Source organism: Thamnophis elegans, chromosome 14, assembly GCF_009769535.1.
Source record: "Thamnophis elegans isolate rThaEle1 chromosome 14, rThaEle1.pri, whole genome shotgun sequence".
NCBI lineage: Eukaryota > Metazoa > Chordata > Lepidosauria > Squamata > Colubridae > Thamnophis > Thamnophis elegans.
In genome coordinates, this window is record NC_045554.1 from 7212893 (window position 1) to 7219563 (window position 6671).

At 49.9% G+C, this 6671-nt stretch overlaps 1 pseudogene; it reads right to left on the reverse strand.

The window, feature by feature from the left end:
- Nucleotides 1-6460, reverse strand: part of LOC116517836 — a 30368-nt pseudogene extending 23908 nt beyond the window's left edge.
- Nucleotides 6461-6671: the final 211 nt, after the last annotated feature.

Here is a 6671-nt window from a genome sequence, read left to right on the forward strand (position 1 = left end):
CACTTTTCTTTCTGTGACATGTTTTTCAAGCGTACCTTTTGCATCTAATTGAATATTCTAGGCTTGGCATCGTATTAGCTTGATGAACACCGTATGAGTCACCACCGTCTTGCTGCCCAATCTTCACCCTGCAGAGCGAGAAATGGGACTGTCTTCAGTGGTGCAGAGTTGATTCCTCGCATTCCAAATGTGAGCTCTGGGCCAGTTCGAAGAGAAAAGGGTCCCTTTAAACGCCATTCACTCCAGAGTCCAAAAAATAAAAATAAAAATGATACAGCCGCAGACTTTTGGCAAGGGGCGAAAAGGACATGAAACGAGGTTTCCGTATTGCAATTCTGTGTTGCAATTCTTGTACTTTGGTTCTCATGGGACCATCCCATTGTATTAACTGTCTTGGTTAAAGAATACCTCCTAAACTCAATTACCTTAGCACCGAGATGGGATGGATGGACCCCTTCTTTGGAAAACTCAGAAAGGGGGATAGAAGAATGTGGAGGAGCCAAAAGAGAGAGAGAGAGGGAGGGAGGGAGGGAGGAAGAGAGAGAGAGAGAGAGGAGGGAGGGTGGGAGGGAGGGAGAGAGAGAGAGAGAGAGAGAGAGAGTAAAGTGGCTCAGGGGCTAAGACGCTGAGTTTGTCGATCAGAAAGGTCGGCAGTTTGGCAGTTCGAATCCCTAGCACCGCGTAAGGGAGTGAACTCCCATTACTTGTCCCAGCTTCTGCCAGCCTAGCAGTTCAAAAGCACATTAAAAATGCAAGTAGAAAAATAGGAACCACCTTTGGTGGGAAGGTAACAGCATTCCATGCACCTTCGGTGTTTAGCCTTGCTGGCCACATGACCACGAAGACGTCTTCAGACACCTCTGGCTTTGAAATGGAGATGAGCACCACTCTCTAGAGTTGGGAACAGCTAGCACATATGTGCGAGGGGAACCTTTCCATTTCCATTTCCACGTATTTCGGGTGATATTTCTGAGAGTTTCTCTCCTCTTTGACGGGGGTCAAGTGAAAGGTGCATCCAAAGTGTGTTGTGATAGACTTCACACAGCCCAGGCTAGATAGACTTCACACAGCCCAGCCACAAATATAGCTAGTTGCAGAACACTGCAGAACAAGAACCAATGGATATTTTTGTGGTATCGATGAGTTGATGGGTCACCATCACTGACTCATTTGTGTAGTGTTGTCCGGGAGGGTGATGTGATCGACTTTTGCAACTTTTTGGCAAGCCAAGTCAACGGGGGAAGGCGGATTCACTTCGCAAGCATGTTACTAACATAACAACTGCAGTGATTCACTTAACAACAGTGATGAAAGATTGCTAAAGGGGGCAAAACTCACACCACAACTACCATGTTTCCCCAAAAATAAGACAGGGTTTTATTTTCTTTTGACCCCTGAAATAAGCACTTGGCCTTATTTTCGGGGAGGTCTTATTATTTTTGAGGTGCAGGAGGCAGCGAGCGTGGTCACCTCATGGCTGCTGCTGTGTGGAAATATTTTCGGGCAGGTCTTGTATCTGTCCGCCCCATGCCAACTCAGTGAAGCGGTAGAAGTGATGTGCCAGTGCCTGGAGGCTGTCAGGGTCTGGATGGGAACGAACAAGTTTGCGCTCAATCCCAACAAGACCGAGTGGCTATTGATGCTCCCTCCCAAGGATGGTCCAGCTATTCCATCTCTCATCCTGGGGGGTGAAATTATACGCCCCTCAGAGAGGGCTCGCAATTTGGGAGTCCTCCTGGATCCGCAGCTGACTCTAGAACATCATCTGTCGGCTGTGACCAGGGGGGCCTTTGCCCAGGTTCGCCTGGTGCACCAATTGCGACCCTACCTGGACTGGGAGGCCCTTCGGATAGTCACTCACGCCCTCGTCACCCCAAGACTGGATTACTGTAACACGCTCTACATGGGGCTGCCCTTCGAAGACTTCAGCTAGTTCAGAATGCAGCCACACGAGCGATTGTGGGTGCACCTAGGTACACCCACATTACACCTATCCTCCGCGAGCTGCACTGGCTTCCCATTGGTCTCCAGACACGCTTCAAGGTGCTAGTTGTTACTTTTAAAGCCCTACATGGTATCGGACCTGGTTACCTGAGAGACCGCCTCCTGCCAGTCACCTCCCAAAGACGTATTAGATCCCACAGACTAGGCCTCCTCCGGATTCCATCTGCCGGCCAATGTCGGCTGGCGAGTCCCCGGGGGAGAGCCTTCTCTGTAGCTGCTCCGGCCCTATGGAACGATCTCCCCGTTGAGATCTGGACCCTTACTACCCTTCCGGCCATCCGCAAAGCAACTAAGACCTGGCTGTTCCAGCAGGCCTGGGGCTGTTGAATTATCCAGCCCCATCCTATGTTGTGACTGTTGCTGAATTTTTAACTGTTGTTTTTATTTTTGTACCCCCCTTCCCTTCTTATTGTTAGCCGCCCTGAGTCTTCCGGGAGTAAGGCGGCATACAAGCTAAATAAAACTCAAACTCAAACTCAAACTTATGATTTTTGAGGTGCAGGAGGCGGTGAGTGTGGTCCCCTCATGGCTGCTGCTGTGTGGCAATATTTTCGGGGAGGTCTTATTATTTTTGAAGTGTAGGAGGCGGTGAGTGTGGTCCACTCATGGCTGCTGCTGTGAGGCAATATTTTTGGGGAGGGCTTATTATTTTTGAGGTGCAGGAGGTGGTGAGTGTGGTCACCTCATGGCTGCTGCTGTGTGGCAATATTTTCAGGGGAGCTTATTTTCAGGGGAGGGCTTATTTTAGCAGATGCGCTCAAAAAATTGATTGGGCTTATTATCCAGGGAAGTCTTATTTTCAGGGAAACAGAATGTCTCGCTTAGCTATGGACATTTCGGGCACAATCGTGCCGTAAGTCAAGGACTACCTGGAGTGGCCCAATGGGGAAAGATCCTCAAGGAAAGATTTAGCCAGAAAGGCCTGTAATTATATCTATCGCTGCTAGATTGGAATGCAGAATTAGACAGTAATGGCCTTGCCTGCAAATTAACCTCTAGACTTCCTTGTTAGAGTTAATTGCTTTGTCAGCCGGAGAACAGTCTGGGAAGGGGCTTTAAGGAGCACCGTAGATTGCACTGAATTATATTTTCATTTCGTTCTATTTTCCTTTCAGCCGTGGCAGACATCATTCAGCTGTCCATCATCATCCGGGGCTGAACCTGGTCAGCAGGTCTTACAAAGGGAAGGTTGATTTTGCTGAGCTCACCTTTTTAAAAAAAAACTAAGCGTTGTAACCTTCATTAATACTTAATCCTGTGAGTCAGCATTTTATTGGGACCCATCTTTTCACTTTAGGAACCTGTTTATGTCATGACGATGATTAACCCTGTCTTGTTCACATGGGGCACCATCGGTGTCCAAACCATCAGCTTAATCATTTGTGAAATGAGTATCCATTAGTCTCTATGGCCTAGTACTGTGATGGCAAATCTATGGCATGTATGACAAAGGTGGCACATGGAGCCGTTTGTTAGGGCCCGCCAGGCTCCAGCTGACTTCGGCCTTCTTTAAGGCCATTTTTCACCTTCCGGTGGCTTCCCTGAAGCCTCCGGAGGGCGAAAAACAACCCAACACTCCAAAAACGGAAGTTTGGGAACGAACTTCCGGTTTGTGCATTGGGCTGTTTTTTGCACTCCGGAGGCTTCAGGGAAACCTCCTGAAGCTTCTGGAGGGCCTACGGGGGAGCGGGGAAGGGTGTTTTCACCCTCCCCAGGCTCCTAGAAAGCCTCTGGAGCCTGGGGAGGGCAAAAAAACGGGTCCATCACATGCTAAAAGCAGAGGGTCGTGCACGCATGCACATGAGGGGGGAGGGTGATGTGCATAGCAGTATGGGTGTGGTCGCATCCACACACGACCCCCCTGTGCTCTCCCCGCTTTTGGCATGCGATAGGAAAAAGGTTAGTCATCACTGACCTAGTATGATTCCAGGGGTGGGCTGCAGGGGGCTTGTAGGAGTTCGGGAGAACCTCTAGCTAAGATTCTGAGCAGTTTGGGGAACTCCCAAATCCCACTCCTGGCTGCCCCCCCTCCCCTCCCACCCCCTTCCCCTCCCAGGAGTCGCCACACGGCCTGTTTTGGATACGGGTAAGTGCAGGGAGCCCGCAGACGCTCGGGGAGGGTGAAAACCGGGCCTACCGGAAATTTGGGAAGGCCCATTTCTGACCTCCAGAGGGGCTCCAGAGCCTGGGGAGGCAATTTTTGCCCTCCCAGAGGCTGAAGGAAAGCATCCGGAGCCCGGGGAGGGCAGAAACACCCCCCCCTACCAGCCGTGGTGTGGGAGGCTGACTAGGCCAGGCCCACCATGGCCACGCCAGCCCAGCAACTGGGCAGAGAAGCCCTTGCTAAAATTTTTGAAGCCCACCCTTGTACGATTCCCAATCGGAGCAGAACAGTTAGCCGTAGAATAGAAAAGATCAGTTCAGGTACCAAAAATGGAAGTTGGTGAATATAAACATCCTGGTGGTTTCAGAACATAAGAAAGCCAGTTCGGTTATTCATGCTTCCTGCTCAACTAACATTCTGGGTTAATAAATCAGAAGGAGTTTTCAGGAGCTGCAGCTTAGGTCTCAGAGCCAGGTTTGTTAATGTAGTTAGTTTGTGTGTTTTAGTACCAGGTTCCTGGTTTTCGTGACCTGACAAATGTGCATACGACAAAAGCGTGCCGACAAAACCGCAGCGAGAAAACCGCGACGTCGAAATCGCGCCCACAACAGCGTGCCGACAACAGCACGATTAGGTTAAGGTAAGGGTTAGGGTTAGGGTTAGGTTCAGGGTTAAGTTTAGGGTTAGGGATAGGGTTAGGGTTAGGGTTATTACCTTGTTTTCGCGTTGTTTGTTGATGGAGCGCTGTTGTCGGCGCGCTGTTGTCAGCGCACTGTTGTCAGCGCACTGTTGGCACGATTTTGACATCGCGGTTTTCTCGCTGCGGTTTTGTCGGCACACTTTTGTCATGCGAGCATTTGTCGGTGAACCCCTGGTTTTTAGCTAACATGGACTAACAGATTTGTTCTCCTACAGTTTCATTGTTAACATAATTCCAACTAACTTGGAATGTTGGTGAAGGGGAATACCACAAGTGCAAAGGGAAGGTGAGCCCAGATGCCTACAGGGTCAACATGCTTACAGTGAGATAGTTTTCCATTCATGTACTAATTGTCTGGTTGGGCTGTATTCCTTCTTGGGGGGAAAAATGGACGATCACACCCATTGGGGGAAATAGATCTTGAGCTGGGAGAAATGTTGATATGTTTAGATTTATCTCCTGCCTTTGGTCTAGGACAGGGGTGTCAAACTCAAGGTCCCCGGGCCAGATCCGGCCCACGGGATGAGGGGCCATGCTCAAAAGAGAAGGACCACCCCGCGGTTCCTCTGCCATCGGGAAAACAGGAGCTCCGTTTTCGCTGGCAGAGGGTTGCAGGAGGTCTTTGCAGCTGGAAACAGAGTTCAGGAGCCCATTTTCGCTGGCGGAGTGCTTGGGCCACCACAGGCACCCCAACATGAGTGACATTGAGATGACCACATTCACCCTGGTCACACCCACCCTTGCCATTGCGCAGCAGAGCCCCCTGAGGTCAAACACAACCCTGATGCGTCCCTCAATGAAATCGAATTTGGCAGAACAGAATAAATCAGAAGGAATTTCCAGGAGCTGCAGCTTAGGTCTGGGAACAAGGTTTGTTAGCTTAGTTTGTTAGTATACCAGACCCCTACTTTTTAGCTAACATGGACTAACAGGGTTATTCCCCTACAGTTTCATTGTTAACATACTTCCAACTAACTTTGAATGATGGTTAATGGTCTTCTAGGACCTCAAGGTAACTTACACAGAGACCTGCTGTGTTGTGTATCTCTACAAGAACCCGGGTCTCGTGAGAGTCTCTAGGTTAGCAATAGCAATAGCAGTTAGACTTATATACCGCTTCATAGGGCTTTCAGCCCTCTCTAAGCGGTTTACAGAATCAGCATATCGCCCCCACAGTCTGGGTCCTCATTTCATCCACCTCGGAAGGATGGAAGGCTGAGTCAACCTTGAGCCGGTGAGATTTGAACAGCCGAACTGCAGATAACAGTCAGCTGAAGTGGCCTGCAGTACTGCACCCTAACCACTGCGCCACCTCGGTTGAGAAAGTGGAACCCAGAGAACTTCTAGGAGGGTGAATTGAATCTGATTCTCCCCAGCCAGCACCTTCACCATCCCACCCCCATTCCACCTGTCCTCTAGATCAAGGATCTCCAACTCCCAGTCTGTGAACCGGCACTGGGCCGCGGCGTGCCAGAAACCAAGCCATGCAAACAAGCGAAGCCCCATCCATGGGATGCAGGCAGGATGTAAAACCACACCTCCTCTGGGACCGCGGAAAAACCTTTCTCCATGGAACCAGTCCCTCCTCTAGATTTCATTTTCATGTTGACATCCACAACAGCAATCACACTTTGACTTTTATACCGCTTCATAGTGCTTTTACAGCCTTCTCTAAGCGGTTTACAGAGTCAGCCTATTTGCCCCCAACAATCTGGGTCCTCGTTTGACCAACGTCGGAAGGATGGAAGGCTGAGTCGACCTTGAGCCTGGTGAGATTCGAACTGCCAAATTGCTGGCAGAACAGCAGAAGGAACCTGCAGTACTGCATTCTAACCACTGCCCCAACAACAACTTCTTGCCACA